The 26,107-nt window shown below is 40.3% G+C and overlaps 1 protein-coding gene across 1 annotated transcript in view; it reads right to left on the bottom strand.

Annotated features, from left to right (window-relative positions):
• The window catches only part of LOC140370560 (leucine-rich repeat and fibronectin type-III domain-containing protein 2), a 150,953-nt gene that overhangs the window by 73,141 nt on the left and 51,705 nt on the right, over positions 1-26,107 (bottom strand). Inside the window, exon 2 of the mRNA XM_072457736.1 lies at positions 16,797-16,913. The gene's annotated coding sequence lies outside the window, so the exon portion shown is untranslated. The remainder of the gene's footprint in view (positions 1-16,796; positions 16,914-26,107) is intronic.

The following is a 26,107-nucleotide window of genomic DNA, read 5'->3' as shown; positions in this document are numbered from 1 at the left end:
AATAGTCCTAATACAATTCTATTAACTAGCAATGTAAGTAATGGGAAAAGGGCAGCCTGATTTTCAAAGAGACAATGACTTTATGTTGTACAAAAGAGTGGAGGGTTTTGTTCTTCTCAGTGGCTTTTGTTGTTGTTGTACAAGAGCCATTTTGAAAGATTTGTATGAACAAAGGCGATACAAATACAGATATGAAATACAGATTTTAAAAAAAAAGTGATTGGGCTCAAGAAAAACTGTAAATGTCAGAAAAGTCATGGTTTCATTATTTTTTTTACTGTCATTCCTTTATAACCAAATGTTTGAGGTTTTTGGAGATGTCTCTTATCTTGACACTTTTCTTCTAATCAATAGAATTAATAAAATGCTTGAATGGCACTGTCAGAGGAGAGTGCAATGGACTTTTGGAAAGGTCGGGAGCCCAAACGAAGGATCATAAAAGTATTGAAAGTTAAAGTTGCTGAACATGCCCGAGTTTCTTTCCTTCAGGTCTTTAGAGAAATACAACTCCTTTCTAACTTAAATCAATACTTTTTAATCAAGACGTTTTGGAGAGGCAGTGAGAACCTTTTTTTTTTTTTTTTAATAGTTTTAGACCCACAGATCCCCTTCACACTCCAGATTGATGATGGTTTCCAATCTTGGGACAAATTCATACTTTGAAAAAGCTTTTAAATCTGATTAATTAGATTCATCTTTGAAATGAAGGTCTTTTTTTGTGAAAGATCCTGTCTTCTAAGGGCAGAGTTTGCTGAAACATGATCATCTGAACAGACATTTTCTTGTAGACAGTTAATTTATTTGACTCTTTCCCGGAAACACATCTTTAAATCATGTCATTGTCCTTATAACACAGCGCTATTACGTTTTTCAGTATTCACCATATTCCGGACGTCATCTGGGCGCCGCCATACGACGTAACCCCTTGTTCAGTTGTATTAGTCAACATAAGGCCGCCGACCTCCAGAGAAAATAACTTCTACAAAGACATTTTTGGCCGCCCAGGGAAGCATTGTTGACTTGTTGGTCATATTTAGCAGCAAGACTTTTCTCTCATTCTTCATTGTTTTACATAATTGTATCTCAGATTGTATGTTTAAATTTGTTTTAATGTATTGTTTCATTGTATTGATTATTTTATTTGTGTTTTAGTATCCTATGTTTGTTGTGTATTTTGTGTTGTATTTTAACAGGATACCCATGAAAAAGAGAACTTTTCTCTTTGGGTTTTCCCTGTATAAATAAATAAATTAAATTAAATTAAATTTAAACAAACAGAATTCCCGCTGGAGTGGAAGTGTGATTACAACAGAAGTGGTGATCATGTGGGAAAAGAGGGACAAGTGGGCGGGGCGGAATAAGGTCGATAGCATTTAACGTTTATATCTCCATAGAGCGCAACTGGTGTCGTCATCTAACCAATTTACAGGTTAGATCTGTGGAGAAACCATCCGGCTCCTAGTAAAAATTGTTTTGCTTTTTAAGCATTGTAATTGAATACATGCCGATTGTTAGTTTTTCCTTTTAAAATGTGCTCTAAGTATTTAATAACAGTTATTTATGCATGTTGTCTGCACTGAAATGGTGCTGCTGCATCCACAGGATTTCATCCTTAAAGCAAGAGCACGATCTTAATGATGTTAACTGATATTTCTGTATGGAAAATATCACACGTTTTTATCACATTAGCGACTATGTGCCCCCACAAATTAAAATCACCCATTACATAGCTTCCTCCAAATGAATCTAAACAACAACAGCCCGTATTTATGCACAAAGCAGACTTACCACTGAGCTGAATCTAATTACAGAGTTCCTGTCAGTTTTAGTGCTCCTCTGTTGGGAGACTGGGTTGTTGTCTCCAGTTTGAAACGCATCAGCAATAAACATTTTGGCAAGCGGCAGCTCAGATGGCAAAACTGATGAGATGACAGAATGAATATTTGATGACAATGGCTGTTTGTGAGGCAGTGTGCTCTTATAGTGGTCTAATTATTTACATTTATTCTTATCACTGTAATATATATATATATATATATATATATATATATATATATATATATATATATATATATATATATATATATAAAGCAACTAATTCATGACTATGCAATTAAATCACTTAATTCTAATACATCCCTGAAATCTTTAATCTGTGTTCTGCTTAGTACATGATCCATTCTTACTCAGACCATAGAGATTAATGACACAGAGTCCATATACAGTTAATTGGTGCTAACTGCATGGGCAAGCATTAGGAAAATTTCATCCAATCATGCATAAATAAATGACTAATTTTACCCTCTAAATTATTCATAGACAGTTAAATACATTTATAAGCCTGACCGTTTGGCATGGTCAAGTTTAATAAAAGTGTACTTCAAATAGCGGCTGTCATTTTTCCAAAGGAACATTTTGTACTAATGAACAATCAAAGTTGCCTCATAGAATTATTGATGAACATTAAGCCTGGTTTAGAGAGAGAGCGGAGCAAGTTATGACGTTAACTATAATATAGAAGCGTGAATAGAACAATAAAGCAGTCGGAACTGTATCTGCAAATAATGCTGCTGTATGTTCTTACAGTTATATGGTCAGGGAAACTTCTAATTAAAAAGACCTGTAAGTGAAACTTAAAATGCGTGTTTATCCAGGGACAGGCAAGCTTCATAAACTCGAATTTGATACCAAGGTGAAGTCCTGATAGTTCAAACTAATTTTCATCCCACAATGATTCCTAATTTAATAGGTTGTGTTCATATTCTACAATTTGATGATCTCATAATCTCAGTTGGTGCAAAGGCCTTTTCATGGGTTTCAGTCACGTGATTAAAACTAGGAACTAGGAGAGAGGAGGCGAGTGGAAGAGAGAGGAAGAGAGATGAGGAGAGTAGAGGAGAGAGGAGAGTGGAAGAGAGAGGAGGAGAGAGGAAGAGAGAGGAGGGGAGTAGAGGAGAGAGGAGGAGAGTAGAGGCGAGAGGAGGAGGAGAGTAGAAGAGAGAGGAGGAGAGTGGAAGAGAGAGGAGGAGAGTGGAAGAAAGAGGAGGGGGGAGGAGGAGAGTGGAAGAGAGAGGAAGAGAGAGGAGGAGAGAGGAAGAGAGATGAGGAGAGTAGAGGAGAGAGGAGAGTGGAAGAGAGAGGAGGAGAGAGGAAGAGAGTGGAGGAGAGAGGAGGAGAGTAGAGGAGAGAGGAGGAGAGTAGAGGAGAGAGGAGGAGAGTAGAGGCGAGAGAAGGAGGAGAGTAGAAGAGAGAGGAGGAGAGTGGAAGGGAGAGGAGGAGAGTGGAAGAAAGAGGAGGGGAGAGGAGGAGAGTGGAAGAGAGAGGAAGAGAGAGGAGGGGAGAGGAAGAGAGATGAGGAGAGTAGAGGAGAGAGGAGAGTGGAAGAGAGAGGAGGAGAAAGGAAGAGAGTGGAAGAGAGAGGAGGAGAGTAGAGGAGAGAGGAGGAGAGTAGAGGAGGGAGGAGGCGAGAGGAGGAGGAGAGTAGAAGAGAGAGGAGGAGAGTGGAAGAAAGAGAAGGGCAGAGGAGTAGAATGGAAGAAAGAGGAGGAGAGAGGAAGAAAGAGGAGGGGAGAGGAGGAGAGTGGAAGAAAGAGGAGGAGAGTGGAAGAAAGAGAAGGGGGGAGGAGGAGAGTGGAAGAAAGAGGAGGGGAGAGGAGGAGAGTGGAAGAAAGAGGAGAGAGGAGGAGAGTGGAAGAAAGAGGAGGAGGGAGGAGGAGAGTGGAAGAAAGAGGAGGAGAGTGGAAGAAAGAGAAGGGGGGAGGAGGAGAGTGGAAGAAAGAGGAGGGGAGAGGAGGAGAGTGGAAGAAAGAGGAGAGAGGAGGAGAGTGGAAGAAAGAGGAGGAGGGAGGAGGAGAGTGGAAGAAAGAGAAGGGGAGAGGGGGAGAGTGGAATAAAGAGGAGGAGAGTGGAAGAAAGAGAAGGGGAGAGGAGGAGAGTGGAAGAAAGAGGAGAGAGGAGGAGAGTGGAAGAAAGAGAAGGGGAGAGGAGGAGAGTGGGAGAAAGAGGAGAGAGGAGGAGAGTGGAAGAAAGAGAAGGGGAGAGGAGGAGAGTGGAAGAAAGAGGAGAGAGGAGGAGAGTGGAAGAAAGAGGAGGAGAGTGGAAGAAAGAGGAGGAGAGTGGAAGAAAGAGGAGGAGAGTGGAAGAAAGAGGAGGGGAGAGGAGGAGAGTGGAAGAGAGAGGAAGAGAGAGGAGGAGAGAGGAAGAGAGATGAGGAGAGTAGAGGAGAGAGGAGAGTGGAAGAGAGAGGAGGAGAGAGGAAGAGAGTGGAAGAGAGAGGAGGAGAGTAGAGGAGAGAGGAGGAGAGTAGAGGAGAGAGGAGGAGAGTAGAGGAGAGAGGAGGAGCGTAGAGGCGAGAGGAGGAGGAGAGTAGAAGAGAGAGGAGGAGAGTGGAAGAAAGAGGAGGGGAGAGGAGGAGAGTGGAAGAAAGAGGAGGGGAGAGGAGGAGAGTGGAAGAAAGAGGAGGAGAGTGGAAGAAAGAGAAGGGGGGAGGAGGAGAGTGGAAGAAAGAGGAGGGGAGAGGAGGAGAGTGGAAGAAAGAGGAGGGGAGAGGAGGAGAGTGGAAGAAAGAGGAGAGAGGAGGAGAGTGGAAGAAAGAGGAGGAGGGAGGAGGAGAGTGGAAGAAAGAGAAGGGGAGAGGAGGAGAGTGGAATAAAGAGGAGGGGAGAGGAGGAGAGTGGAAGAAAGAGGAGAGAGGAGGAGAGTGGAAGAAAGAGGAGGAGGGAGGAGGAGAGTGGAAGAAAGAGAATGGGAGAGGAGGAGAGTGGAAGAAAGAGGAGAGAGGAGGAGAGTGGAAGAAAGAGGAGGAGGGAGGAGGAGAGTGGAAGAAAGAGAATGGGAGAGGAGGAGAGTGGAAGAAAGAGGAGGAGGGAGGAGGAGAGTGGAAGAAAGAGGAGAGAGGAGGAGAGTGGAAGAAAGAGGAGGAGAGTGGAAGAAAGAGAAGGGGAGAGGAGGAGAGTGGAAGAAAGAGGAGAGAGGAGGAGAGTGGAAGAAAGAGGATGAGGGAGGAGGAGAGTGGAAGAAAGAGAATGGGAGAGGAGGAGAGTGGAAGAAAGAGGAGGAGAGTGGAAGAAAGAGAAGGGGAGAGGAGGAGAGTGGAAGAAAGAGGAGAGAGGAGGAGAGTGGAAGAAAGAGGAGGAGGGAGGAGGAGAGTGGAAGAAAGAGAAGGGGAGAGGAGGAGAGTGGAAGAAAGAGGAGGAGAGTGGAAGAAAGAGGAGGGGAGAGGAGGAGAGTGGAAGAAAGAGGAGGAGAGTGGAAGAAAGAGGAGGAGGGTGGAAGAAAGAGGAGGAGAGTGGAAGAAAGAGGAGGGGAGAGGAGGAGAGTGGAAGAAAGAGGAGAGAGGAGGAGAGTGGAAGAAAGAGGAGGAGAGTGGAAGAAAGAGAAGGGGAGAGGAGGAGAGTGGAAGAAAGAGGAGAGAGGAGGAGAGTGGAAGAAAGAGGATGAGGGAGGAGGAGAGTGGAAGAAAGAGAATGGGAGAGGAGGAGAGTGGAAGAAAGAGGAGGAGAGTGGAAGAAAGAGAAGGGGAGAGGAGGAGAGTGGAAGAAAGAGGAGAGAGGAGGAGAGTGGAAGAAAGAGGAGGAGGGAGGAGGAGAGTGGAAGAAAGAGAAGGGGAGAGGAGGAGAGTGGAAGAAAGAGGAGGAGAGTGGAAGAAAGAGGAGGGGAGAGGAGGAGAGTGGAAGAAAGAGGAGGAGAGTGGAAGAAAGAGGAGGAGAGTGGAAGAAAGAGGAGGGGAGAGGAGGAGAGTGGAAGAAAGAGGAGGAGAGTGGAAGAAAGAGGAGGAGAGTGGAAGAAAGAGGAGGAGAGTGGAAGAAAGAGGAGGGGAGAGGAGGAGAGTGGAAGAAAGAGGAGGAGAGTGGAAGAAAGAGGAGGGGAGAGGAGGAGAGTGGAAGAAAGAGGAGGAGAGTGGAAGAAAGAGGAGGAGAGTGGAAGAAAGAGGAGGGGAGAGGAGGAGAGTGGAAGAAAGAGGAGGAGAGTGGAAGAAAGAGGAGGAGAGTGGAAGAAAGAGGAGGGGAGAGGAGGAGAGTGGAAGAAAGAGGAGGAGAGTGGAAGAAAGAGGAGGGGAGAGGAGGAGAGTGGAAGAAAGAGGAGGAGAGTGGAAGAAAGAGGAGGGGAGAGGAGGAGAGTGGAAGAAAGAGGAGGGGAGAGGAGGAGAGTGGAAGAAAGAGGAGGAGAGTGGAAGAAAGAGGAGGGGAGAGGAGGAGAGTGGAAGAAAGAGGAGGAGAGTGGAAGAAAGAGGAGGGGAGAGGAGGAGAGTGGAAGAAAGAGGAGGGGAGAGGAGGAGAGTGGAAGAAAGAGGAGGAGAGTGGAAGAAAGAGGAGGGGAGAGGAGGAGAGTGGAAGAAAGAGGAGGAGAGTGGAAGAAAGAGGAGGGGAGAGGAGGAGAGTGGAAGAAAGAGGAGGGGAGAGGAGGAGAGTGGAAGAAAGAGGAGGAGAGTGGAAGAAAGAGGAGGGGAGAGGAGGAGAGTGGAAGAAAGAGGAGGAGAGTGGAAGAAAGAGGAGGGGAGAGGAGGAGAGTGGAAGAAAGAGGAGGGGAGAGGAGGAGAGTGGAAGAAAGAGGAGGAGGGGTGAACCACGCAGTGAGAGTTTGTTTATCACTTCAGCTCTGCTTGTAAATGTAAAAGAAGTGCATGTGCTCTTTCTGAATTATTAATCTGATATTTAAGCAGGAATTTTACGCATACGTTTTGCATATTTCTTTATGTAAAGATGAAAATAGAAAATTATAATTCAGACACTGTTTCGCTGCTTGTCATTGGCCGCTGGGCTCCGTGTGTGTCACCGGAGCGTGGCCAAAACTGAGCTTATAATTCTAACATATTTGAATGACCGCGACTAAAGTCTAGTCGAGTCTTTCCTCCACAGTTTGCCCTTCCAGTTCTAACGGATTCACACAACGAGACTTTAATTAATTCCACTTTTGACAGCCGTAATAAAGTATTTGTATGCTAACTACACAGGGACAGCTCTATAACGACCCAACATTACAGATTATTTGAAACATGTACAAAATGTTTCATATTTCTTTCCTCTAACTCCTGACTCTAACATTATTTACAGCACATTTTACAGTTTTTTAACGTTACTTCACATAAACCACATTATTATTTAATTTAATTACATCACCAGAATTATGTACGCGTATCTCCAACTATATACATTTCATATGTTTAATTTTAAGCGCCCAACGGGATTTCCACACCATAGAAGGTTAAAATATGCTGATCTTGACCACTTCAACCTTTGAGTGAATTAATATTTAAAACACTAAGCAGGGGGAGCTTGTATTACATATTTTACCATTCACCTTTGTGCTCAGACACCACTCCTCTGCCTAGGAAAACACACACTATTTCATTATGGTTGTACAAAAATATATATATATATTCATCAATGGATTTAACATATAACTAACGCTAGCAAATAACTGAACTAGCAAGAACAACATTGTGTTTTTTTGAGCCTAGAAAGAACATGAGGCTTTGCGCTTGACCTGACATTGTTCCTCTTTTCCTCTGCTTCCTCCTTTTCCCTGGAGCTCAGGACAGCAACAGGACTTCAGCTGAGTCGGGCACGCAAACAAGGGATGACGTTTGTACCGGTTCCATGTATAAAAAAGCGACTTGTTGACGCTTTGATGCAAAAATGTGAGCCATGTTCATAAACCCACACAGCAGAAACACAACCGCATCGAGCAGTGGCCCAAAAACACACTTAATAATCTGATTTGATTAACAATGTTAGTGTAATATCCCAAACAAAGGTATAAAGTTATATTTCTGCACTTTCATGGTCCATTTATGTTTTGTTTGATGCTTGAATCTGACTTTTTGTTTATTTATTCAGAATTGTTCAGATTTTTGTCCTTTTTGACCAGAGAAAATGACCAGAGAATAAAAATCTAAATAATAACACAAGTAGACATCAACTTAACATAAATGCAAACAAAATCACATTTAAATTGAAATAAAAGTCCATTCCTGATGCATTGTGAACACATTGCTAACAATATTTATTTTGCTAAATTTGCCCGCTCCTAATTGCCATTAAACCACCAGATTGTGTGGAAAAAAGCAACTAATCCATATTGCTATACTCATTGATATCCATAACATGTCAAAACTGTTTTTAAAATGATGTTATTGTGATATTATCAACAATCTAAATTATTTTGGTCGTGATAATTGTGACAAAGAATCATCTCAGTTTTTTTTAATGGTTCTTGCATCACCAGATATGTACATTAAAGATCTGAATTATTCTAACCCTAGATCCAAACCAGTCCGCCCTCATGTAAAATAATTTACATAATGACGCAAATAGAAGAAACACCACCAGTCTCCATGGCGACGTGAGGCAGGTGTACACAGTAGGCAGGCTTGAACACTATCTTCAAGACTGGAATGACTAACATGAAGGTGTGGAGATGTTAAACCTCTTCCTGGAAAGATCCTGTTTTTTCCTCAGACCTGCCTCATGTGTCTCACGTTTCTGACTCACGATGACAGTTTTGGGACGACTTCCTAAACAGATGCTGAAGGAGGGTAAAAGCTATTCACGGATCTTCACCCAGACATTTCCTGATCAAAGCCAAATCAAGGAAAAGAAGAAAAAAATTTACGCTTAAATTTGCGGTACAGTTTCATCAGCTTGTTTTAAATAATCTGTATGAGCGTGAAAAGAGGCGGATTCAGTTTGACTGTCATGTTCCTTTTGGGTGTTGACTCAGTTGAAAATAGAAAGCGCGACACACTTTGTCTTGGTTATAACAAATAGTACTGGGAGTGTGTATCTTTCCCGTTGCTGTTTAATTGAAAACATTGATTAAGTTAAAACAAAAATCTTAGTAAGCAAGGGTACACCAATATATCGCTGTAAAAATGCTGTTAAAAAGTTATCTTCAATCTAATTAAAGTCTAATTACAGAGAATTAAGTCACCGAAAAACAATAATCTCCAGCGAATTACCCCAATTCAAGACTTTATTGGACTGTCGGTTTTAATTTGGATTTTGGAATCAACGCAGCGCCGTGGCCTCCTTCTGAAGAAAGGACTGTCTCAATAGCCCTCATTTGTAAGCCTGAAATGTTCATTTGCTGCTGTGAAAAGAGAACAATTTCTTTTCTCTCCACATAATAAAAACAAAAGAGGCCATAGCAAAACAAGTCTATAATCTATGCATAACCTTTAAGTGAGTTTCTGAATTAAAATGTAGTAGTTTTACATTTTTCACTCCGAACTATGCAGCATTGAACCCAAAAAGTGGATAGGAAATGCAAAGGACAAAATGTTCACAATTCGAAGAACGTTACCAAATGTGGTGTTTAAAATACAAATGGATTAATACGTCAAACCAAAAACTCTAATTTGGATACCACAACATTGATTTATATTCCGCAACTGACCTGAACATCTTTAACAGACAGAAACCAGGGCAGAGTTGAGTGAAACCTGAAATCTAAACCTGGTACGGGGCATCTATTATCAGTACTTTTACTTAAATAACAAGATTGAGTACTTCTCCGACTACTGCAGAAACATACTCAAGCTCAATGCAGATTGTCCCACTGTCATTCTCGTCTCGTTGTCTTGTTTACGATAGTTGAAACATGTTTATTCAAACCTCGGCGTCTTGATCTTTGCCAGTGTCTGTCAACCGGGCCAAGCTAAGCACCCTCCAAAGTGGAAGTGAGCTCAAACACTCTCTAATCAAATAGCCCTGCCTCGTTACACCGCGATACACAGGGTCCACGGGGAGCACACGCACCACTTACCCTAAATGTTTTGGAGTGACATATTGAGATCACATCAATATTCCATTGACTATTATTAAAATTCATGTGAAGCTGATGAGTTCCATGTGTGGGAGACAGGGCACACTCTAAGGATCTTTATTTGGCATCAGTTAATCAGTGTTAAATGTGTTCGAGGAAATAAAACCGTATGTGAATGCACAACTCAAGCTGCCTTTTCACTTACTACCAGAAAAATGCAACAACATGTACATTTAGTTAGCTAGTTCGAGAGACAAAACATCCAGCTGCAGTACTGGACAAACGTGGGACCACAGACCCTTTAAAAGAGCAAAAACAGTCTAATTTAAACAAGGGAGGCCAAAGTGAAGTGGAACATGTGATTTCAATGAAGAAACAAGGATTCGCCACAGAAAGTTACAACATGTGAACAATCAATGTGGTTTTAACCCATTAAAACCACTTGGCTACATGTTAGTAATATCAGACCATCATAATTAATTTTACATTACCTTATTGTGTGCTAACTAATGTTTTTTACACACCCTTAACATTTTAGCAATATGTTAAGGCAATATTTTCTTTTTTAGTTTTTTTGTTTGTAAAATACTTACAGAACTTACACAACACTTTGTCTGAGCAGATAGTCACACTAGACAATGTCAGTGTAGCCTCCAATTCTACTGTAAGAAACCTCGGAGTCTTATTTGACCAGCAGCCCTCATTCAATTTGAATGAGAGCTGCTGGTCAAATAAGACTCCTTTGAATGATTCAAAGCACAGATAAAACAAGCCTGCTTTCATCTGACTAATATAGCTAAAATCTTGCCTAAAAGTGATGCTGTTACATCTAGATTAGATTATTGTAACTCCCTGCTCGCAGCGTGTCCTAAAAGCTCTATAAAAAGCTTCTTCTTTTTTTTTCTAATGATTTTGCTGCCCGTAGGCTTTATTGACAGGAAAGTACAGAGTGAAACGGGGGATGAGAGATAAGGGAGGACATGCAGTAAATTGTCAGAGTCGGGAATGAAACTCGTGACCCTGTGGCCGGCTGCACTTGGAGCCTGGCATACGTGTGCTGTGCCATTACGCTGGTGCTCGAGTCTCTTCACTGGCTCCCTATTGAGTTTAAAATCAAATTTAAATTGTCCTCCTAACTGAAAAGCCATAGACGACACTTGAAACGCTGGATGGTGGTGACGAGTCTCTAAAAGCACAGTAGGAGGTAGAGCGTTTAGCTTCCAAGCCTTGTCATGGAATCAGCTCCATGTCCATGTTAAAGAGGCTTCTTATAAGACCAGCTTATGGTCTGGCCAGTTAGGAACAGAAAAGGAAAAAAAAGGTTGGTACACTGCTCTTGGACCCGCACGAGCACTATCTACTTTCCTATCGACAACATTTCACATTTTTGTTCACTTGTGTCTGTTCATTGCACGTATTGTTCTCCTTCAGGGGGGGCGGTGCTGTTAGACCTTATATGCCCCATTTTACGAGCCTGACCTGTGGACCCTGAGGCTTCTCAACTGCCTGAGGAACTTTCACTTGTTTAGTTTGATTTAATCCATGTAAACAGGTGTAGATTCATTTGCTTGCTTGCTGATGACTGGTTCTATGCCCTGTAACATATGTAACAAAGCTGTTATTCCTATATAAAAGCACACGAGCGCCTATAGCACCAGTCCCTGCAATTGAAACAATACGTCGCGTAGATAGAGTTGACCCTGGCTGTCCTTCAAAGTGCCATGGGATTCTCAGCCTATAAAACATCTAATAAAACTGTTGGAATATTCCTAGGGGGGGTGTCATTGGTCTAACCTCATCTGCTGCAATGTCATTGGTTGTGTAAGTCATTGCCACAAGTATAAAATATGTCTCCGAGAAGAAATGAAAGTGACAACTAGAAGGGCAGAACTCAAAAGCTTTAGCCCTATCTCGCAATGAAAATGTGTCAACTGGACACTTGGGCTGTCGGCCTTTAGTCAATTAAACGGTTGATGGAGTTTTAATCGATCAGTTGACTATATTTTTAATTTAGATTATAAGGATTTACATGGAAGGTGTGGAGCGAGCTAGTTTAAGATTTAGCAGTGAATTATGATTTTTTTTCTGTCTTTTTATATATAAATACAATGCTTTCTAGTACTTTGCTGTATCAATAGTTGTTTTAGTGTGAACTCTTGCATGTTTGTGGTCTTGTGAGTGAAATTGTGGTTTAAATGTATCTCATGTAACAGTCGCAGTCGCAGAACACTCAAAATGTATTCAATGCAAGATGGCGTTGCAAGTTTACAACCAGCGATGGAATAAAATCTCCATGGAAACAAGCATGTGGTGAACTAACCGACACAAAAACAAACCTAACCTCCTTCCTTGGCAGAGTGGCAAAAAACAGACATTTAAAAAAAACAAGACCAAACATTTGACGGATGTTCCCGCAAAAGGTCAGAAGAGAGGAGTAAACAAAGTGTGGTTGGACTAACAAATGCAGACACAAGATGGACAGAGCCGTACGTGGTGAAGGAGAAAGGGTTGGAAAAGAAAAATATCACACACAAAAAATCGAGGAGAGCAAAAATTACAACGTTTAAAGGTGCATTGTGTTACCTTTTTCTGAAAGAGGGACGCCACCAGCTTTAAGTGAAGTCATGCAATCATCTGCCATCAGGCATTTTCATTGCAGTTCGATTTTTTGCAATGATTACACTTCCTTCTATCCGAAAGAGCACCATGAAAATCTTATCCCATATTTTTGGGGGGGAAACAGAGCAAGGTGAATTGGGAATAGCACTGTACCAGGACAGAAAGATCCAGTAAACAAGCAGAGGTCAGCGAGTGGCCAGCGCACAGACAGAGAGGACTTTGGGTCGCGGGGTCACAATGAATCCCAAGTTACTTAGTTTGTCCTACCTACTTTAAGATATACCAAGCCAAAACTGTCAAAAAAAAAAAAAAAACTGAAATGATTTGAGGGCTAACGTTCTGATTTGCGTCTGATACAAAAGGATTTTATACCGTTTGAGAATATAAAAGACCTTATAAAATAATTAAACAAAACAGAAAATTACTTAAACAAGAACGGTGTGGCTTTTCTATTGCTTAAACAAATCCTTGAAAAACATGCATTCTTAGTAAGCGGGTTTGCCTTTTCAATGCCATACCATACTCACAATATTCAATAGTTATCGGTAAGAGAAAATACAAATCAAATGCTGTTTTATCATTTAATAGAGCTGTAGTGCTTTAGTTGCTGTGCCAATTAATGGGTTGACCAAATATATCATTGCTATTGATTACTTTATTTGGATTAAAAGGATTTATATGCTCTCATTCTTCTCGCTTCTTTTGTTGCTCTAAATGAGTGGAAAACGTCTATGTTGCAAAGGCAACTTCCTTACCAATCTGAACATCACTTATTTCTTATTTTGCCGGATAATAACAGACATTACGACTGATCTCTGGCGCTGTCAAAGCAAACTGCCTTTGTGCTGTGAGTAAGTGACAAGCGAGAAGGCTCCAGGTGAATGGAGCTTTTTACCGGCGTCTGACTGGATGGACAGTCGGCTCTGATAAGACGCTGTTTACATGGTTTTTGCCCCACACCACCTTTTAGTCGAGAGTTCCACATTGCTACATTTTACCATTATGCAATATACATCAATATATACAACAATTTAGTGATCACATGCAATGGTGTCACATTCATGTGCGTATAACCGATGAGAATAGAGTGTTTATTTTTCCATTATTAGGCCCTAGCGCCACAAGCTGGCGAGAGGCCTATTAGTCCCGTAAGGCCGTGCGAAGCACGGCTGCGAAAGTGCGCACGTAATCGAGCGCGAAGCGCTCGCCCACTTCCAAACACTCACTAACGCACTCCTCCACTCATGCACGCCCCGTGCATACTAATTAGTAGTAGGAAAATGGAACATTACCGTTGTAAACGGGCGAAGCCCGTGCAAAAGTGCGCACTAAACGGGCACTTTACATTATCCCCATATAAAGCACTCATTTGCGCTAAGTAGCTCACGAATACGTTCCCCATCTCTTGCATGTTCCGTGCATATAAGCATGTAATGCAAAAATTGAACATTATTACTGTATAGAGGGCCAAAAACACAAAGTGGGCGGAGCCCACTCAAAATTAACGTAAGTACCCGTCAGTGACCAGGGACCCACACCATGAGGTAGGAAAGCGCGAGCGCTTTCCGAAAATGTATAGTTTATGATATTTGAAAAATGGGAAACATTGTTTTCGCATCGGAATTCTTCTTCTTCTTCTTCTTCTTCTTCTTCTTCTTCTTCTTCTTCTTCTTCTTCTTCTTCTTCTTCTTCTTCTTCTTCTTCTTCTTCTTCTTCTTCTTCTTCTTCTTCTTCTTCTTCTTCTTCTTCTTCTTCTTCTTCTTCTTCTTCTTCTTCTTCTTCTTCTTCTTCTTCTTCTTCTCGGGACCAACCCCCCTATTTTTCACCCAGTGAACATTGACGAAAAGTCACAAAAATTTACACACCTCTAAAAATCGTGCCTCCTTACATTCTGGCTATCTCCCTTTTCTAAAATTTAAAAAAATTGGCGTGTCAGCGCCCTCAAATGTATCAAAAATGCATTAAGATAGAAAATGACCCAAAAAAAAATCTTATCGTAGAATCATGAAATTTGGCGCAGAGGTAGATGGTGACAAGAGAAGTAAAAAATATTATCACGGCAACGCCGTCCGCCCAACCAAATGTTGGCCATATTGGTTCAAAAATGGCTAATTAGGACTTGGGAGTTTTTCCAAACGTCGTACTTTTACAAACTCCTCCCAGGGCGTTGGCCCTAAAAAGCTGAAATTTGGTGAAAATGCTACTGAGGAGTGGGACATCAAAAGTTATCCAAATTACATTGATACCTCTCACGGTCTCTGAGCGGCAAAGCCGCAAACTGTAGCTAGAATTTCAGAAATCTCCCATATTTAAAATTTCTGCCGTTTGCGCAGATAAAGTCCGAATTGCGTCAAATTAGAATCAGTTGTTAAACTCTTTGCCCTAAACCTACTTGAAGTGAAATAAATTTATTTGGCGCCACAGCGCCTCCTACAGATTTTATATGGAGGTTAAATGTTTAGTTTTCCGAAATTTGACACAAAACTCAATTTTGGCATTCCCATCAAAAATGTAAATGAGAGCCATGTCATTGACCCATGTCAATTGTTACGGTGTTGCCGTAGTGATGACCGAAACCTCCCATGTTATTCCAATGGGGAAATCGCCAGAACATGTTTACACTCTAGACTTTCACAAACTCCTCCCAGGGCTTTAGCCCTATTAACCTGAAATTTGGTGAGACTCATCTTCAGGTGTGGACCATCAAAAGTTATCCACATTGATTCAAAGAGTCACGGTGTCTGTAAGGCAAAGCCGCACATTTTGCCAGGAATTCCAAATAAAACTGCTTTTTGAATGGTAAAACAAAGGGGAGAAGATGTGACAGCGTCACAGATTCAGCAGTAGGCGTAATAAAAGGACAATTGGGGCGCGTTAGCGCCCCCTCCTCTTGCGGTGTGGCGGCGGCGTGGCGGCGGCGTGGCGAGGGCCGATCATTGCCGCTTGCGGCTATATTCATTATTATTAGTAGTATTATCTTGTCTAACGCTAGCTGTTTTTTATTTTATTTTATATATTATTATTTATTTATTTATGTATTTATTTTTTATTTGTATTTATTTTTCTCCTCCATCCTTTGTTGGGAAATGGGAGGTTTTGTCTATAGGAGTTTTTGTTTATAAGAGTTTTTGTTTATAAGAGTTCTTCTATTGAGAGTGTTTTTCAAACTTCCTATAAGTGATCTGTTCTTTTCCTCTGTATCTAACTGCGTTGCAACAATGAAATTTCCCCATGTGTGGACAATAAAGGATTATCTTACATATTTGTCTAGTGTAGCATTGCTGGTTCTAATTGCACACGACTGTATCCAAGTCTATGTGTTTTAATGTCACACAAGGTGACATGGTGGACTCAACACAAAGTTAGTTGTTTGTTGACACACGTTTGGCTGCAACAAAATGCCACCCCCTAAAAAAAAACTCTCAAACGAAATCGTAGGCTGACTTGTAAGTGAAATATCTTGACTTTTCATCTTGGATATCACATTCAAAGCAGCTGGTATAGTGCTATCATCACAGCGCCATACGTCTGAAGCCTGTGACATAAGGCCAAGGAATTACCCAGAGAACCTGAACCTGTCATGCCGCCGCAGCAGGGACTGACACTTTAAAAGACTTTTGATACTAATGTTGACATTTTTATAACTGGCTACATGTCTAAGTTATCACCAGGGATGGGGAAATAAATAAAACACCATTACACCAACAGTGAGTTTGTAGTGTAGCTTAATAAAGCAGTAACCATTATTCCTTGAAGGTCACCTCTGACTTCTACTGCAATAAAACCACAAGCTATTAAATATCTAATTATTGAATCCATAAATAAATAAACTAATAATGAATGGCAACAGAAAAAAAGAACAATGTTACACAAAGAAAATAAACTTATGTCCAATTTTTCAGAAACCACTGCCAAATAGGAATGTCACAATATAAAATTATTATTGTGATTATTAACGATTAACGGATTAATAGATTACTGTTCCAATAGTATGTGACCAGATTTATGAAAGCAACCTTTTTGAATGCTAAAGTAAAGTTATTTTGATATAAACAGACACATAAAAAGCACTATACATTTACATAGCACAGATTTAATTTAAATGACTTAGTTTTTGTTCTAAAATAGTCATAATTATTAGTTTTTAGTAATTACGATCATATTGTGACAATATAATGACAATTACGTATTAACAAACAAAATAATCTTCAAATCCCTAAAATTAATACACATGAAGATTAAAACACTGATTTATGTTATTGCTGTTGTAGTTTATCTCATCATACAGTAATTCAGTTCATTTCTGATCTTGTACTAGACTCAAAAATAGACTTACCAAAACACAGAGAATATCATAAGAAATATAAAAGTGCATTCCTTTTTCAAACAAGCATAAAGTGCTTTGTACTGACCTTGAGTTTCTCTTGTAAACAACTATAAATCCCAAGTCTTCCTCTCCTTGGTGAACCTTGCACCGACTCTATTCGTGCCGCTGAAAAGTCACTGGCCTCATCCGTTCACTCCTTCACCTGAAAAACAAAAGAGGCAGAGGGTTGATATGGATGAAAGGCATGGTTTTTAAGGTCCGTTCGTGAGATGTGTCTGCCTAAAGTATAGTTGGCACTCGTGACTGAGTAGCCCACACCAGCCCTTGAGCACGTACTTGTGTTTTCGAGTGGCCGGAGAAGCAGATTTGGTATTTTGAGTATTTTCAAATGGTGCTCAAGGTAAATGGCTGTACAATCACGGCTACTATAGTTGGAGGGTTGTTTAACAAGAGGATATGTTACTGTTATAATTATATGATTGAGAAACAAAACACATAATTGGCACAACTTGAATTTAGTGAAAAGTGCCATCTGTTCATGATGTTGATTATGCAAGAGACACATGTGAGTGATGGATGTCAAGGTTATTCCTTTAATCGATAATTGTGATTATTCAGGTTACAATATAGTTTTAAGAACTAAAAACAAAGCAATTTGACTAGCTGGTCACATACTATTGGAACAGTAATGTATTACAATAAAAGAAAATAAAGGTGATGATGTGAGCAATTATATCGTGATGTAATTGTAATATTGTGATTATTTGTGACACTAAAATTAGATATTGTGACCTCTGGTGATGACTTGGGGTTCCAAACACTTATATACACACCACATACCGCAGAAAGTAGTAAGAAAAACATCTAGAAACAAAGAAAAGCATTAAGAAAAATTCTTTATGCTTTTTTTCTCCTTTTTATGGATCTTTAAAAAATATATATACTATGTACAATTTAAATTGCGTTGTTGATCTGAAATAAATGAGTATAAAAATAAAAATAAACTAATCTGCTAACTTTTGGTTGAAAACTGGCACTGATTTGTTCACTTCAAAGGCCCATGCTGCTGGACCATGCTGTCAGACCGCCTGTGGAGAGCTGCTGGTCATATAGCGAGCAGTGGATATTTTCTCAATTTGTGCTGAAATGGCAGAAACGTTGAATCAATGCACGAAAAATATTATTTTTGTATTTTTTACACAGATTGATATCCAGCTGGTCACTGCGTTCATCTTCCAGCGTTCAGAGGGACGTGATTGACAGGTGGAATAGCCAATAATTGACACAGATATGGCTGCTTACGAAGAAAAAAGAGCAGGGAAAAAATCCCAGAGGACTGAAAAACATTGCAGATTCATGCAGAATCAATAAGTGAAGCACAAAACTTTGTCAATTTGTGGTAAGAGAAGTTTGTAAATGACAGATGACCAATGAGCTCAATACTTTTGCATGTGTCAGTACTGTTTGAGTTTGATTGCGGGGTGACCAGTAAAGGGAGTTATACCGAGCTGTGGGCGTGTATGAGGGTAGTGGAAAACAGACATTTTCAGAGCAATACTGACTTGAATATGTTAAATACTCAAATATTCCTTAATCACTCTAAATATAGCTTCAAGTGGTTTAAAAAATCCTCCTGGGAACTCACTATATAAAAACACTATTGATAATTTGCTATTTTTGCAATGCAAGTCCTTAAAAGTGTATACAATGTAGTGGTTCTTTAAGGTCTTAAAAGTTTGGCAGACCTTGACTCCTTGATGCTCGCACAATGCTGTCCAACAGGTCACTAAATGAGTTCAGCACAGATTTCTGCTGTGGGTCACCCATGATAATTGAGGCCACTTCTTTGTGTGGCACTGACTTTGCAAAAATCACTCTGCGTTTTCAAGGCAGGTGCCCGCAGCATACATCACTCAGCCCTCTCTCTGAGCCGAGTGCTGTGCCAATTATTGCATGACACCCCCATCCATATCTGTTCTCATGGAAATTCATAATTTATGACACATCCCTTTGCGGAGCCTGTGGACCTGGCTGCTATTATTCTGCTAAAGTAGGATCTGATTGGGCAGCTGCTATCTCACAGCCCTCTTTGAAGTTTTATTTCTTCAAGTGCCTTTCTATACAGGTCACAGTGTATTATGGTCTGGCGGACCACAAGTAGAGAGCCAATCAACACGGCCCACTCATAATGGGCAGAAGGAAAGGAAATGCTTCATCCATAAGGCTTGCCTCTAATCCAGTTGTCGGAGATGATAACATAGATGATAACATATGTGTGTAATGATCTCTACACTGTTTTTGAAAAAATATGTTTTTCCATTCACATTCAAAACTCATTTTCTATCTGAGAATCTATTCTGAGAACTCGGATATTCACCCTACTCTGAGCTGCGTAAGCCGTGCCCATAGGGCAGCACCTCCTGATAGCCTGTCCGGTTTATCTGTTTGTTTACACTGGATAAATGTTATTTTACCAAACACTATTTAAAATGAACTAAGGCAAGGCAAGGCAAAAAAACATTAAAAACATTTCAGGTGTCAAATGGCCGATTGTCAATTTATTTTAAGATTGCATAGTATATGCAATAGTTTTATGCAGTAGTTTTAAGATTTTATGTGATTGTGACAGCTTGGACGATTGAGAACTACCAAAGCCATATCGAGAGCCAAAATTATTTAGGGTAGTCTTTATCCATAAAGACTGAAAATAGTGGGAATGACTATGAACACTTCCACTTGACCTGTTAACACAAATCTATGTATGCTATGCAAACTGTACAAAGTATATATATTTTTTTGGTCAAAAAGTTAACCTTAACTAGTGCTACAACTGCCCTTGCAGAAATTACATGGTTTATTTTGTTCTTGTTTGCAACAAAAACACTCAAAAGTTTAAATGATCTGTTTAAAATGTATAAATGAATGCTCCGGGATTTAAACTGAAGTGTAATTAAACCATTGTGCCTCTCCTTGCCTGGCCTCTTCTAATTTAATTGCATTGGTAAACATCTTTTGTACCACCTCTCTAAGCCGTTCAGTCTGCAGAGAGTCTTATTAGTAAATGAGAGCTGTCTATCACACTGACTTTGATCCAAACTACAAAACATTGGCCCTTTGCTCTGTTGAATCCCCTATGACTGCATATACTGACAGAATTAAACGTGACACCCAAACAAAGCGCTCTGAGAAAAGGGATTTGAACCGTCATCTTAAGGCCTGCTTCAGCTATTGAAATCGGCAGAGTCACAACAACTGAAGCTGTTTTTGATCTGGGCCAATATTTATAGTTGGAGACAGCCTGTGTCTGCTTTTTATGCATTAGGGACTTGAAATGCACTCGCCCACTACTTCTGAGCACTCGCTGTGACACATAAACACATCAGTTGGAGTCCTCTCTGTTTCTTGTGAGTTTTCAGTCCGCCTGTCGTTTTTCTGTCTCAATTTAGCTTGTGTCCACTCTGCAGGAAAAATGCAACAGTGCCAAAGTTTTCCCGTATGAATTTTCATAATTAACAAAACAGTCAACCGTGAAATATTCAAAGCATGAATATTCTGTGTAAAACATAGAATGTGTTGTGAGGATGTATTTTATTCAATTATAGCAACGGCTTTTTTCAAGTTTAACTGTCTGCACTTGAATACCAACATATTTGCTTCTATTTGCTTCTACTATATATTGTCGGTGTAATCCCTCATTCGTCCAGGCGTGTTCCATAGTTGAAAAAGCTTCAGTTGTAGTCATCTGGACTCAGTTAGAAAAAATAGACGTTTCGACTCTCATCCAAGAGTCATTGTCAATAAAAGAATTTAGGTCGAGAACTCAGATATTTATACTATTCTGTGGTAAGTCCAGCCCATTGGGAAGAGCCTTCCTGAAGAGGAAAGAGTTGTTTGTTTCAACAGAAACTTACCCTCTGAAGGCTCCTCCCAATGGGCTGGACTTACCACAGAATAGTATAAATATCGGAGTTCTCGGTCTAAATTCTTTTATTGACAATGACTCTTGGATGAGAGTCGAAACGTCTATTTTTTCTAACTGAGTCCAGATGACTACAACTAAAGCTTTTTCTACTATTCTACTATATATTGTTAAAATTGATGTATAGTTTAAAGTCTTATATTAAAGGTTGAATGGACATTTTTTTTGGCATAAATTTGAGTCTTATTTCCTCGTGGCGTTGACTGCCGATTAGTCCTGCCACGTATCAATCATAAAACGCACCTACCGCTCAGCCACATGCGGCTCGTCCCACATTTCCGCGTGTCTAAGCGCATTGATCTATCATAATATAGTTCCCTCAGTGTACGGGACAAAATGAAGACGGAGAAAGACAGTTCGAGCTGACTCAGAAGTAGACGGAAATCTACGGGAGACGAGAGATGCGATGCGATCCGTCGCGCTAATAAACAAACGCACGTGTGTGTTGTATCAGTCCGCACGGGGGAGTGCGCATGCGCACTTCCGCCTGCGTTCTCAAATCGCCGAAAAATCGTCCATTGCGCCTTTAATAATAAACATTTTAATGTTAAAGTCTTAATTTTCTGAGATTAAAGTCGGAGCTATAGAACAGTCCTATATTTAGAGAATAAACAATAATCTTACAAGCACAAACTACTGCGAAAATAATGTTTATTTATGAGAATAGTCTGAATAAAAACGTAATATTCCAAATGTGAAGTCAACATTTAAAACGTTTAGGAGCCGACGTCAACGTTATGACTGCTGACAGGTGGAGGAGCCTTGGTGCTCCTCACACATACTCTGCTCTTCTATTGCTCTTTCTCTACGTGGGCTCTTTGCAGTTCACCGTTGTTACGTGCTCATTGTGGATAGTGTTTACTACGACCCCTGTAACAGCCTGAGGAGCCGTGCGCACTGGGAAGCTATGGTTTTAAGCACCGATTCAAACCTTTGTGGGATCCCTTGGACAAACTTGGTAAAACACTAGCCCACACAGGTGTTAATACATTTTTGGGACATGCATCAATTGTGTTCATGTTAGTTTTTTAAATATTCTTTATTCACACAGAACACCAAAACAGCTGTCTGCAGTCTGCATCTACCCACAGGCTGTGACACCGGTATTGTGCCAGTGCAAAACAGGCTCCTTTCACTCACTATTGGATGAACTTTGTAGAATGAACCCAAAAACACCATCTTGATACAACCCGGTCCACAGCCAACTAACACAACTACAGCTGCACACTGTCCAGTCCAATATGCAGAACTTCAACTGGGTTTAGTCCCTGATCTCGAATCCTGCAGAAAAATAAACGACAACAACCCACCATCAACACCCCCGGCCCACAGTACAGTGCTGTGTTGTAAAATCCATGCATATGAACTGTGACTTTGTACCCCAGTGCCCTCCCCAGTGCCATGCCCAGTGCCTTGCCATGTGCCCTGCCCAGTGTCTATGAGCAGTGCCCAGGAGCTGAGCTCCGTGCGCAGGCTATTGACCAGAAGGACATGGGGGAAATTATTGTTTGTGATGTTTAAAAGGCCTGCATTATGAAGTTAGACATCTATTTTGGGCTCTTAACTTTTAACTCATCCAAGCCAAGCTCCATTTGCGTCCTGGCTCTAGTCCTGGAAACATGTTTCAATCACTTTGGAAAGATTTTCCTCCGTCCCAGAATCGTTCCTTAGACTTAAATGTCGAAATGTTATGAGTTTATTCTTGAAAATGTAGGACTTTTTTTCAACTAATCTCATAAAATTACAACTTTTATTGTACCATATAGATCAAGAAAACAATAAATGTTAGCTGCATACACTGTGATATATAATAGTATTTAACTGTTTCATAATCTTATTTTGGGATTTAGCTTCTACACACGTCGCTTGTTAGTGATAATCAAAACTAAGTACAGGGATGTGGGCGGGGATAGGGGGTAGGTGAAAACAAACTTGAATCTTAGGATTACTCAGACATGCAGGAATCAAAATGCAACTTTGAAGAAAATAATTAATTATAAAACAGCTGTATGGTTCATCCAGTGATCGCCTTTTTGAGTTCATACCACTAAGGAGTTATTGAGACAAGATACTTCAGATACTTATCTATGGCAAAGGCACATTTCAGTAATTGGCTGAATACTTTACTAACCATACAATACACAATTGTTCTTTCAAACTATAGGCTGATGCCTGCCTCCTTCAACATCCAGATTTTCTTTTACCTAAAGGCATTTTCATTTGTCCAAAAGCACCTGGTATGATCAAATTGTTCTAAAAATAAACTAGTGAATGCGCTTTAGTTTTTAAAGCCCAGCATTCATGTTCTTTTCATCCTGCACCTGTCAAGTGCACACCTGACAAAAAGCACACATTCCACATATTCCACTCTAAAGATCTGTACAATGTTACTAGAAATCAAGCGTGTGTCATCAGTTTTTTGTTCACAGAATCTAAGCGGATTGGCAGGCCATGGAGAATCAAATTTACCATCTTGATTTATGAGGCAATATCTGAAGACTCCGGCACAGTTGTTTCATTCACACATCTTCAGAGCCGAGAAGCTTGTCTGGCAGAGTCAGTGCACAGAGTTTAGCATCTGATGTCGTATTTGTTTGGCTATTTGTGCGTGATCAAAGAAGCTACCGACTGCCTGCTGAGCTGAGGTGCTACAACTGAGCCAATGTAACGACATGACATGTGGAGTGTTGAAACTGCCTGAATTAACTCAAGAAAAGTCAAGATGTTATTTTAGAGAGAGCATAAGCAAGGTATGACCCTTTTCCCCATTGGGTTGGAATTCATCTTGTTGACAATAGATCTTTATCCCAAAAATGAAACTGTAAAGAAGAGCATAGAAAAACATCCATGTCAATTACATTTCAAGGGTAAGATAACATTTAGATCGAGCAGTATGTTCAACAATTAGAGTTTCTGATAGTATTATACCAAGAGACTATTCACTTTATTCTGGATGTATTAATTGTGGCTTGTATTATTTTACATACACAGTAGCTGCCAATATCAACAGCAAATGCATTCAACACTTTACACAAATACAAACTACTTTATATCATATTTAAGCGCAGAGACTTTAGGTGGACAGACAGCCAAAACAACTGAATGAAAATCTGTATCAGAAAAAGGCAAAAGTGGACGGGGCAGAATAAGGAGGTGAATAGGAATGTAACAATAGCCAAATCACAATAATATCATAGGCTGTCACAATAGATCCAATTACAAGCTTTGTTGAGTTAATGCATTGTTTTGTTTCAGCAACCACTAAAGAAACCGAGGGACTACGCATACCGTCACATCCCAATGTCCCCCGTAACCACTTAATTTATGCTTTTAGTACCATTGGTGTTGATTATACAAGAGTATGATTAGTACAATAATAGGAAGCGGAATGAAGTGACCACAAATGAACAGTATCAAAGCAAACAACTACTTACCACCAACGCTTGACTAAGATTACCACTTTAAAGTAAGCCCTGGGTGAACAGAATAAAGTGTAATAAGCTATTATTAAAGCTTTGATTTCAAAACTCCCCAATGTGAAGAGCTTGCGGTTATTCTGCTGGGGAATGAAGAGGAAATTGTAAGCCTTTATTGATGAATTTGAACGCCTAAAACATTGCATTTCACTGTTCATTGTCTGGACTTGTAGAGCCCACTGCGTTTTCAATAACAACTGCTATGAACATGCAGTGATTCATTTGCACTCCCACTCTCGGTCTATCCAGCCAGCATGTTCTCAGTATGCAAATAGCAATATGTCTCGTTACATGTGACATTCTCCAATTGATCATTCATACAAAAGCAACTAAGGCTGTGAGTTCTCATAATTATCTGCCATGTAGTATTTTATGTAGTCCATCTTTAATTAAAGCACATAAAGACGTGGTATTAATTATTGCCAGTCCTCAGAAGTGGCTCTGGATGTCTAATAGAGTTTATGGCTTACACAGAAAATAAAGATAAAGCAAATTATGTATATCAATGACATTGGCTTTGCATTAAAGCTGGTTAGAAAAGGGAAATGCAGTAACAGAGCAACTAGATCTAGGTTTGTAACTGGTACATTAACCGGTATGTACATTATTTTGTCCATTGGTTTTAATTATATGCAGTCGGATATTCATATCACGTCGCTGCTGTAGCCGAAAACCAATATTTTATTTTTGAATCCATAAAAATGATAAGAGAATGCATTTATCCGTCATAAAAAATAATTAAAAAACAGCTGCAGGATTGTGTAAAGATATGGCCATATTGTGAGCGTAATTGCTTTTCTATGTCATTTTTACTTACTCCAAAAAGTTTTCCCTAAAAGTGTATTGTATTGAATGATATAATTCGATATAACTTTAATTTGTCTTTCAAAATGATGATTTCATACAGTTGGTTACATACTAGAGGAATAGTGGCGTATTAGCCAAAATTAAAGACAAACATTTTTTTTTTTTTTTTTATTGTCATGGTCAATAATTATTAAGATTGTGGGTTCACAAACTCTTGGTGTTAGGCTTCCGCCGATTCGGTTGCAGTCTGTATCAGTGATTTAACGGGCCAATCACATCGTATTTCGGGCCCTCAAGCCTGACTGGAGCCAATCAAAGAGCAGCATTGTGGTAGAACCAAAACAAATATGGCGGCCATAAGGCCTATTTTAGGAGAAATATGGACTATTTAGTTTTTCATTTTAGATTTTTCTGTTTCTTTCGCTGATTCGGCGCTTCGAGCAATCAGCTCTTGAGATTCTTGTGAATATCTAGATTCAGAGTGAGACAGATCAATCTGCTAAGAGCCAGGTTACAATAATCATGAATCATTGTGAAATTGTGTCTTCTCACAATCATCGTAACGTCGTATGTTGCCATATCCTTACTACGGTACTAACAATAAATTCCATGTCAGAAGCTTAGTTTCCAGTTTCTTTTTCATACCTGTTTCAAAATTACATTCGACCTCAGATCTATGGCACGCTTGATCTTCTAAGTAGCAACATTGGTCACTCTCACACCATTTCCTCTGTGTAACTACAGCTTAGCACACAAACACAATAAAGGCTCGGCGGGTGTGTGGCTGCCTCTGCACGTGAGAGTAGTCCACGTGCACCCGATCGCCTCATTAGGCTAATTCAAGGCTTTGCACGGTGGCCATCGTTAAATCTGGCAGATTAAGAACACTATGTCGCACAAAGGGTAATGAGTAGTGAATCTGTTTTGAATCTGTTTCTGCACGGAAATGCTCTCCTGGGTTGCAACAAAACCTTAATAAGAAAGGCCAACCGAACGACTGATCTGGCTGGTGAATGGGGCCAGGACCCACAAGCCACCTGTTTAGGCCAAAAGGTGGCTCAGTGTGGGCAGGAAATTGGCCTTCTGCTTACTTTGTGGCACTCAGACAAGGACAGAGAGTTGGAGCAGGAAAGA

This window comes from Eucyclogobius newberryi, unplaced genomic scaffold (assembly GCF_026437365.1).
Source record: "Eucyclogobius newberryi isolate DKJ021-1_F unplaced genomic scaffold, fEucNew1.0.hap1 SCAF_21, whole genome shotgun sequence".
NCBI classification, from domain to species: domain Eukaryota; kingdom Metazoa; phylum Chordata; class Actinopteri; order Gobiiformes; family Gobiidae; genus Eucyclogobius; species Eucyclogobius newberryi.
The sequence above is the reverse complement of the archived record's forward strand: the minus strand, read 5'-3'. Positions and strand labels throughout refer to the sequence as shown.